General features: G+C 38.0%; 1 pseudogene; it reads left to right on the top strand.

The window, feature by feature from the left end:
• The first annotated feature begins 6,693 nt into the window (after positions 1-6,693).
• Positions 6,694-7,946, top strand: LOC100060070 (upstream-binding factor 1-like protein 1; annotated as a pseudogene).
• The last annotated feature ends 2,444 nt before the right edge of the window (positions 7,947-10,390 follow it).

The raw sequence follows: 10,390 nt of genomic DNA, 5'->3' as shown, positions 1-10,390 counted from the left end.
TTCTTTCACTGTGTACCACACGGATTCTGTAGTTGACTTTCTCTCTTCCTCACACATATTTCATGTTACACTTTATTAACTAAGACAGAACATTTATCACTGGCTTCTTTCTGACTTGCTGCCTCTTTCCAAGAGATCTCAGATGGAATAGTTTTATCCGCTGAGGCTTCAATCCAGTCCTCCTTTCCTATTTTTGCCTGTGGTTCCTGATCTTTTCTACTGATGTGAAAATTTTTCTAAGTAACAGCAAATATACCCTAAGTTCGATAATTTTATTTTTTCTTCTTTTTCAAAGAAAATTTTATAGCTAGCATTCTTATTAATTACCTTAGATTTACTTGTACATACAAGCAGAATTAGCTACTTTAAGGACTTTCAGTATTTGCCTTTGATTTTGGAAGATGGGGAGAGTTTGTGTGTTTATTTGGTAAATTTTCTCACCATTACATCAAGAGTATCTTGTTCTAATGATACTCCTGGAGATAGTTATTACATTCACTCTCTCCACCTTTCAGGTTTGATTACTTATATTAGAGTTAATATCATCTAGGACTTACTTGTAATTGCAATAAAATCAAGGTGGGTCTGTGAGGAACCTTCTCAATCATTACATTCAAAATCTGCTACTTCCCTGGTTCTCATCCTTAAAATAAGTTATTTACTCATTTACCTGGTCGCTTTTTTTTTTCAGTATTGCAAGAAGTTTTATTAGTTCATAGAATAAAAAGTAAAAATTGACATGAAAGACAACCTGGAAAGAAAATGATCTTACAAAATGGAGACACACAGCATTAACTAACATTTCCTGTATTTCTCTGCTGGTTTTAGGAGGCATGTGGGAAGGTCATTTTGTTCTTGGATTCAAGATTGGGACAGAGATCAGATTGTTTTTTGCTGAATTAAGAGAATTCTAATGAAACATTTCTGTTGGGAGACTTGGTTAAAAATTGTGATGTAGGGGCCTGCCCGGTGGCGCAGCGGTTAAGTGCGCACGTTCGGTTTCTTGGTAGCCCCCGGTTCGTCGGATGGGATCCCAGGTGCAGACATGGCACCGCTTGGCACATCATGCTGAGGTAGGAATCCCACATATAAAGTAGACGAAGATGGGCACGGATGTTAGCTCAGGGCCAGGCTTCCTCAGCAAAAAGAGGACGACTGGCAGTAGTTAGCTCAGGGCTAATCTTCCTCAAAAAAAAAAAAAAAATGTGATGTAGCCTTTTTTCTTTAAAATTGTAATAGTGCAACTGTATCTTCCACAATTAACGGATGAGTTGGTGCTGCTGCTCATGCCCAGGCTGGATTCATTAGGCAGAGCTTGTTCTCTTGTTCCTATATTTCTGGAAAAGAGAAAGACAATTATGACTAGGATCTAAGAAGAACTTTTTATGGGGGGAGGTAATTCTGAACTTTCAGGTTATAATTCTTTACACTTGATTGCTTTTCCCTCCCAGTGGTAGATATCATTCTGGAACTAATTAGTCCAAACACTTAACATTACCTGAGATTTTAAGAAACATGAAGTTCATAGGAGCCATAAAACTTTGTGCTTTAAAATCTGCGGGGGCTCAAGGATTATGTTGTTTGGGAGCTCAGGTGTTCAACTGCAGCAGGCGTCATGGAGTGGAGCATGTGAGACTTAGCATTAGGTTGTAGTAGTCTGTTAACAGGTCTGGACAAGGAATCATGTCAGTCCAGATGGTTCTGAGGAAGGCTCTCTGCTTGCTATGTGAAGGAGGATAATCATTACAGACTCTAGACAAGCTCCTGACCGTCATTCGATCATATGCAAATGCCTCAGAAGAGGTTAAGAATGGTCCTGGGTTATGAATCCTCAGCTGCCTCTTTCTCCATACTGCTGAAGGTTCTCTCATAAATTACTTTCTTACCTATTTCTCTTCTGAAACAATCAGACTCTTCTTTTTCACTCATAAACCACATTGAAGGCCAAATTTAAGTCTCCTGGCAATGTTTCCAATAAACTTTTTCAGAACTAGCACAGAAAATGAACAGTTAACTCACGGGAACTCATATAGTGAGATAAAATATTTATTTAGCATTTTGTAATGCTTTCTGTAAGTTCTTTCTATAAGTGGTCCTACATATTGAACCTGTGATAATGGCATACAGCCTGATGTCTTTGTCTCCTCAGTAATGATAGTCTTGGCCATGGGATTGTAAATCTATAACCCTTTTACCAAAATTTCTTTCTTCTTGAGTATTGTAATGGACACTTCTAAAATTTGCCATTTTCTGTAGGTTTTGTAAAATACCCACCTTTGTAGACATGAGAAAAAAGTGTTTGGAAACACAATGGGCAAATAATAGTAGGTAGAAAGGAATATAATGCAAATCAATAGATAAATACTAATTCCTATTAAAAAAATACAGGCAAACTTGATGAGGGGATTCATAAGGGAATAATCCCAAGGTCGATCCACAATCACAGGAGTAATGGAAAATGCAATCGAAGGCACTTGCGGTGTTTCCATTTTCACCTGTTCATTGGCTAAATAAAAATATTTAAGTATTACATGTAAATAAAAACTGTTGATAATATCTAGGGTTAACTACAGTGTGAAATAAAGAGCATTCTCATACACTGTTGGTGATGGCATCAATTGGCATGCCACTTTTGAATGTAATTTGACACCTCTCCTGTGCAGCAGTTCTCACTGCCTTTTAAACTATTTTTAATAAGCACTAAATAACACAAGGAAGCATATAAAACATATTCACTAAAGCATTTTTTATAATTTCCAATTATTGGAAATCCTATAAAAGTCTGTTAAATATCTTCCTTATTGAGGAATTATTCACCTAGCACCATATCCGTTTTCCTTGAACCCATAATTAAATCATGCAGGACAACAGATGTTTGACCTTGTACCTTTTATTCTCCCACACCACCGACAATAATCATTCATACTTTGATCTCAGAAAAGAGTGGGTAGAATTTGGTCAAGATAAAGAGATTTAAATGGCTGTCCTGAGGGTAAGATGATAGTTGAGTCTAGGCTATTATGATGAGAGGGCAGAAATTATCAAGGGAATGAAGGATGTATTCTAATATAGTCAGATGTGGGGGCAGAAATGAGAGAGCCCTTGAAACTCAGACATGAATTTGTCATGTGGGCATTATTTGTGTAAAAATCAATTACAAGACTGAACCAGCACTAGGAGGTGTTTGTAGGGGGTATTTCTTGAGATTAGGAAGGGAGTTAATCTAACCAGATCTAGGAAGGTACATACTTCTACTGGTCCTCCTTACTGCAGAATCCTAATCAAGGCAGAGCTTTAAGCATCTTGATATAAAGGCGTTTTCCAAATCAAGTTTGTTCTATTCAGAAGCATTTGGAGTTGGCTGGACTGTGGAGACCTGGAAATTTCAGCTTCTGTCCTGAGAACCCAGAGAACACAGAACCACTTCCTCCGAGTGTTGATGAGACCAGGTATAGAAACCTCAAGCAAGTACAGAGTGCAAGAAAATGAATTCATATTTCTTTAACTTAGAAATTTTGAAAAGAGAATTAGCTCAACCATCAGCTGTCTTGCTTTTTTTGCAACCCAAATGGTAATACGTTTAAACAATTAAAAAATATTCAATTACTTTGTTTTCTCTTAAACTATATAAATAACATTAATCTTCACTATTTCTTAGAATTTTGTAAATTAGTGGAATTCTTTCCATTATTTTGTAACTCCATGTGTGTAGAAAGAGACTGAATTTCTGGAGGGGGAGTCCTTGGAGAACCTTTCTGTAGAATGTGAAAAATGAGTTCTCTTCAGAGACTTCAGATTGCAGCCTAAATCTTTGACAGTGGCCAATAACCATCCAAAAATTGGTGATGGCTGTGGAAAGATGACACTCGTGACACTCTGAAGTATCATAAGTGAGGATTTCTGAACTAACTCTCGTCTAGAAGTCAGGATGCTGATTACCTCTGGTCATTGATTTTAAAACAGGATATGTTAAATGAAACTGATTGTCATTTAAATTTGGGAGTTACGTATTTTCAAATGTGAATGATAGTATACATGATACGATTGTGGAATATATTGCTCTTCCATTTCAAACAGTGGATATCCTTTACATTAAGATTTTTTAAATTCAAGAGTGTTGACACTGAAGAGAAATTATTTTTTATTAGAGATGGATGGGGGAAGGTTATATAGAATCGTAAAAAGTATTGAAAGTAATTTTGGTTTGTGAAGATAGCGATATTTTATTTGCTTCCATATGTAAGCTTCTGATGACAGATACACTGTCTTCTTTATCTTGATATCTACCCAAAAAGACAGTCTCTGTTGTTCTGTATATGATTCTAAATAATATACTTATTCTGACACTTCTAAATTAACGTCTATTGACTTTAGGAGAAGTGAAAATTTAGCTAACTCCTTCATCCCTCCCACATACATATATTCACTTCTTTCCCTCGTCTTCCTAATATAGCTGCATTATAATTTTTGTACATTATTTTGTCAATTATTGTCACTATATAAAATGAAAATCATAGGTGAGTCATGAGTTGTACTGTAATTACATTTCCTTTTTCTTATAACATTTTTATTTCCCCTAGAGTTTATAAATTTCAATACCATGATTTTCTCTAAACCTATCACAAACTCCTCTCCAATCACTGTGCACTGAAAACCTCTTCTCAAGATTTGAAACATATCTGTTAATTCCCCAGTTTCATCTAGAGTTTGTTTCACCCCATTCAGGTTTAGAGGTGATAACTGCTGGCCACTGTTGCTGCTGGGCTTTGGGTACATCATCCCCGAGTTGGTTCCCTCCCGCTTGCTAATAATCTTGTTAGTATCCCTTTCATTAAAATCTCTTGGACCATCTGCATTCGATTTTGCTTCCTACCTTTTCTGATTGACACTATCTGTTTTCCATCTTTTAAAATTGTAATTCTACTTTCCAACTTATGTTTTTCTAATCTTCTACTGTTTTCATTTCTACTCTATTTTTAAAAATAGAAAATCTTTTTTATTCTCTAAATGTTCCTTTCAAGAGTTTCTTGTAATTTTCTAATTTTTTTTTACCATCTCTATAATTTTGGCACCTTATATAAGCTCTCTTAGTTCCCTTATCTATGTGGTGGTATAATAATGGTAAACACACTTCAGAGAGTTGGGAAGATGAAAATGAAATAATAATTGTAAAGCACTTGGAATAATGCCTGGCTCGTGAAAGCACACATGACAACTACAGCACATTTCCACTCCTCTACATACGTCGTGAAACTTTGTAGAATTACTGGAAAGAGAGCAATTCTTCCTCCCTAGAATTGTATTTCATATTTTAATATTTTTTTCTGACACACTCATTATTATTTATTCTGGAGTTATTATAATAATTTTGAATTTCTCCCCTCTTCTGGTGAATTTTTTAACTTAATTCTTCAAGGCTATATCTTTTTTCACTCTACTGAGAACTTCAAATCATTTCCAGACTATTCTTCACAATATTCAGAAGCTTATCCTCAGGTCACCTTCCCTTTTTCCCTTAGGTCTAATGTTCTCTTTCCCTTTTTCTGAGTATATATTAGTTTTTTCTGAAGGGTTCATGTTACATCCTCTTTTACCCTCCATTCAGGCAAGATATCATTTTATTTAATTTTTTAGCAAGTTGGATTTTCTGGGGCTTAGTATTAAGAGGGAAGAGTTTCTTAAAGGGACTATCGAAGGAGTTATGATGAGAATTTGAGGTCATATGTCTGACATGATCTGAAGATAATGTGCAAGAGACAGTGGATTAAAGAAGTCAGAATGGGTAACTGGTTGCATAAATGGAGAAGAAGAAGTAGAGGAAATCAGATCTGCCTTTTCTTTAGGTTCTAGTAAGTGCCAGGAATCTTGGAAGGAAATTCTTAAGGAGGTAAAACTTTCGCTTAAGCTTGAAGATGAGTACCAGTTAACCCAATAAAGATTGTAAATGCTCTAGAACGCTCATTATACACTGGTCATTTGAAAGCAGAAGCAGTATGTTCATTAGAAAGCATTCATTCCCATGCATATGTCCAGAAGATGGTATAAAACACTAATTTTTTCAGGTTCAAGTTATTCATAAAAATTCAAGAGCTGGATACATTTTGTTTTCTTTTTACAGGGTGGGGGAGGAGCCGCTTGGTTTGTCACATTTCTATTTCCAGATCCTTAATTGCACCTTCATGTAGAAGGAGGCCACTCTCGGTGCACTGTGGGGCGAGAGCCCTTTCCTTTTAGCTATTTCTCTTTTCATTTTAATCATTTTACTACACTTCCCTGGATCGTTTCTCTATCCTAAGCTTCTTGAGTGAATGACTTATTTTTCTTGTTCAGTTCCATTTAGGATAAGCCCTGGCAAGACTGGGTGGAAGGCAGGCTAGAAAGGTGAGGGGGGATTTTGAATAGTGCCAATGAAGCATTTGAAAACCAAACACAAAATCCAACTCAGAAGTCGGGGCAATTTTCATTCTATTTTTAAGGGTAAGTTAAAAGATAGAAGTGACTTGTTCCGGGTGGAGTGTGATTATCTCAGTTATTTCACAGAAGGAAAGTAATTTGCCTTCCCATTCTCTACATAAACATAGAATCACACACACTGCAGGATGTCCAGAAATAACTCTCCTGCTGAATCTTGAGAGAGAAGAAGTTTGAACTCTTGCCGTGGTGTCTGAATAACTGGGACCTAATAGGCTCCCCAAAGACCTAGAAATGGTGTTGTCTAAAATCCAAGACGACTGGTCCGAAGAAAACATTGTGAGGCTACTGGAACCCATGGAGAGCAATCTTCCATCCATTGATAGCCACATGTTCAAAGCAACCCAGTCACACATGGACTGGGAGGAAATAGATTTCAAAGACTTTTCTGGAGAAATGTGCAAACTCAAATGGTTAGAGATTTCTTACAGCTTGAGAAAATTTTATGCTTTGAAAGAATTAGTCCTGGTAGCTATTGAATGTGTCAAATATCTCCACAGAAGCAAAAAAATGCAATAAACATCCTGACTTCCCCAAGAAGCCCCTGACTGCTTACTGCCACTTCTTCCAGGAGAAGTGGCCCCAATTCTCTCCAAGATACCCTGACCTGGGCAACGAGGAGCTGGGCAAGCTCCTGTCTGAGAAATGCAAGGAGCTCCCAGAGCGGAGGAAGCTGAAATATATTCAAGATTTCCAAAAGGAGAAACAGGAGTTTGAGGAGAAACTGTCTCGATTCAGGGAAAAGCACTCTGATCTAGTCCAGAAATCCAAGAAATCTGATGTTCCCAAGAGAAGCCCAAGCAAAGCCCGAAAGAAGGTTCAGGGAAATGTGAAAAAAGTGAAGTTTCTTCCAAAGTGAAGAAAACTATTTTTCCCAGAAGATGAAATTCCACGGAGAGCCCGAGAAGCCCCCCATGCACGGATACCCGACGTTCTACGAGGATTTGTGGTCCAGCAGGGAGCTGCAGGACCTGCCCCTGAGGGAGCGCATGGTGGAGATTGGCAGACGCTGGCAGCGCATCCCGCAGAGCCAGAAGGAGCACTGTAAGAAGCAGGCTGAGGAGCTGCAGAAACAGTACAAGGTGGACCTGGATCGCTGGCTCCAGAGTCTGTCTCCTGAAGAATATGCTGCATACAGAGAAGCAACCTATACTAAGCGTAAGAACATGAGCATGAGGGGAGGCTCGAACCCCAAGATCAGACGGACAGATCTGCCGTCCCCATCTGCAAGGAGTCCTCAAGAAGGACTTGGAGAGGAGCAGGGGCTGCAGGCTCCTGAGATAGAATCATCAGACTATTGGGGGCAGTTCTCATGCCTCATGGGGATAGAAGAAAATAAGGAAGTTGGGGAAGAGGAGGAAGGCAAGAACAGTTCAGACTCCAGCAGTGAGGAGGAAGATGGAGAGTGTGAGTCTGAGGGCAGTGACTCCAGCTCACATTCCTCAGAGGACTCCTCTGACTCAGACTCCAACTGAGTTTTATTCACACCCTACAGCGTGGGACAGAGAGCTTCCCAGCAAAAGTTCAGGGCATCTATGTCAAAGGGAAGGGACTTTCCTCCCTGCCTCTTTTTCTTCCTTCCTTCTTTCCTTCCTTCACCTTCCTCCCACCCCCGACATAGAGTCAGACAGATAGCAAGGAAGAGAACTTGCAGTACTCACTATATCAGGTCCATAAACATGGGAGGATAGCTGGGGGAATAACTGTAAATATGAGCCTGTATTGTCCCCGACCCTACACCTCCAATACAGCCCCCGACACCCTCATGGAACTCCATGCAGTTAAGGTTCTTGGAAAAAACATCATGATGATTGGGTTGTGTGAGACACAATGCATTGGACTGAATACTTCTGAAGTGAAAAATTTTGTTCTCATCCGCTGGCGTGATCTATTCCTTTTCTGTGGAGTGCTCCTTATGGATCCCTGCACCAGAACTGCAATGGGAATATTTGATGGGAAGTAGGGTAGGTGCCTTTAAGAAAATTATCAAACTCTTATCTCTCTTCTTTACTCCCGGAGGCAAGGATTAGGCCATTCTCAAGGTGGGAATGGGTAGACTCATGTGGCAACTGTATCTCCATGTGTATATTTATGCTCCAAGCTGCCAACAAGGTATTTCTTTCTGATTTAAAAAAAATAAAAATTTTAAAAACTCATCTGTTTCATTTGAATGAGTTCCTTCACTAGTTTTCCAGGCAGAGTCTGAATTTATTTTCAACAGAAGCCCCGACTTCTTCCTGCTGCTAAATTCGCATATTTCCCACATCTATCTTTCACTGATCTATGAATTTATGCAACAGTGCCAGACTGATTTCATTCTCGCAGTTTACTCATACGTTTGGAAATTTAAGACTAGCGCCCTCTCATTATTCTTTTGTTTTCCTGAAAGTTCCTGGCTTTTTTCATTTCCGTTTTCATGAACATTCACATCTACTGTGTAGTTGTCTCTTTTGTATACAAAAAACATTGTTTTTTTGTGTTAATTTTGTTACTAGAAATCTTAGTGATTTATTTTACTGCTTATAAGCATGTTTCTAGGTAAACAATTATAACATGAGAAATCACAATACTTATACTTTTTATACCTTAAATTTCTCTTTCTAAATGTGTTGTGCCATATGCCTGAAACAATGTTAATAGTGATGGTATGTTCTTGTCCTGGTTGTGACTTTAAAGCTAATGCTTCAGAGCGTTAAAGCAGGGTTTCCAATTGCTAAAATAATGCTGATTTGTATGAAGCTTCAATCATTTTAACATAGTAAATAAATGTCTATTTACTTATGCTATTATAGGTTTTTAGTCCACGATGGACATTAGTTTGTTTATCAAATCCTTTTTGTCATCTATCAATCTGATTTTTCCTTAGATATAATAATATAAGGCAACTGCGTGAATGGGTTACCTAATAAACTCTGTTACATTCCAGAAATAAATCCACTTATTTATGCTTTACTGATAATATGAGAAATTCAGGCAAATTATCTCAGCCTTTTCTATGACAGGAAAACCACATTTATGCAAGGCTTCTGGATACATATAATTCACACTTGCCTATTTTCGTTTTAGATGGCCTGGATTTTAATTGTGTGTTCCCGAATAACACGACCCAAGGGAAAACAGGGAAATTACTTAAAGTCTAAGCACATCTTTCACTCCCTTCCCTAGATAATTTTCTTTAACTGTAGTTAGAGGAGAAGAAACAGAGAGGAAAAACTCCCAGAACCATTCCAGACACAGACTGGATGGCATTAGCACTTACTCTTTGTCACATAGCAGAAAATTAGAGAAAAGGTAAATGGCAGATATGCACAGAGTCATCCCGGCATTATAATGTGCAGATATCATGAAAGGCCAGAAGAAGGGCAGATCGTCTTTTACCAGGGATGGTTGAGCTGAGTCTTCAAGAAGCTGACAAGTCAAAGAGAGGATGGCAGAGTAATTGGTTCGTATACTTAGAAAATCTACTGAATCTTTCCAGTGTCTGTAAATAATGCTGTTCTTCATGGAGAAATGGAGGCATCTTCTATCAATACTCAATGATGATTTCTCCTCCCCTTACATTCACATAATCCTACAATGACATTGGGTTAGTTAGAATATAAATGCATTTATCCATCTTTTATTGAATCTCACTGATTCTTCTTTGTTTCATGGCACATCAATCTGTTATACTTCAGGCTTAGCCTTGCTAGTTCTCAGAACACATAAAACTTTCTTTCATTTATTTCCCACTACGCTCAAAATTCTTTTATCCAACCAGTTCCACCCTCTTAATAAATTCTCCATGAAGTGTGCATTGAGAGTCAGGAAGAAAAATTAATTTTTGGCTCCTCTCTTCCAACCCACATGTTAAGAAAGCAGCCCAGCTGGTGCTTAAAAGATGGACTTTGGAATTAAATAGGCTGATTTGGAATCTACT

This window comes from Equus caballus, chromosome 7 (genome assembly GCF_041296265.1).
Source record: "Equus caballus isolate H_3958 breed thoroughbred chromosome 7, TB-T2T, whole genome shotgun sequence".
Lineage (NCBI taxonomy): Eukaryota > Metazoa > Chordata > Mammalia > Perissodactyla > Equidae > Equus > Equus caballus.
This window is presented reverse-complemented; position numbering and strand designations above follow the sequence as displayed.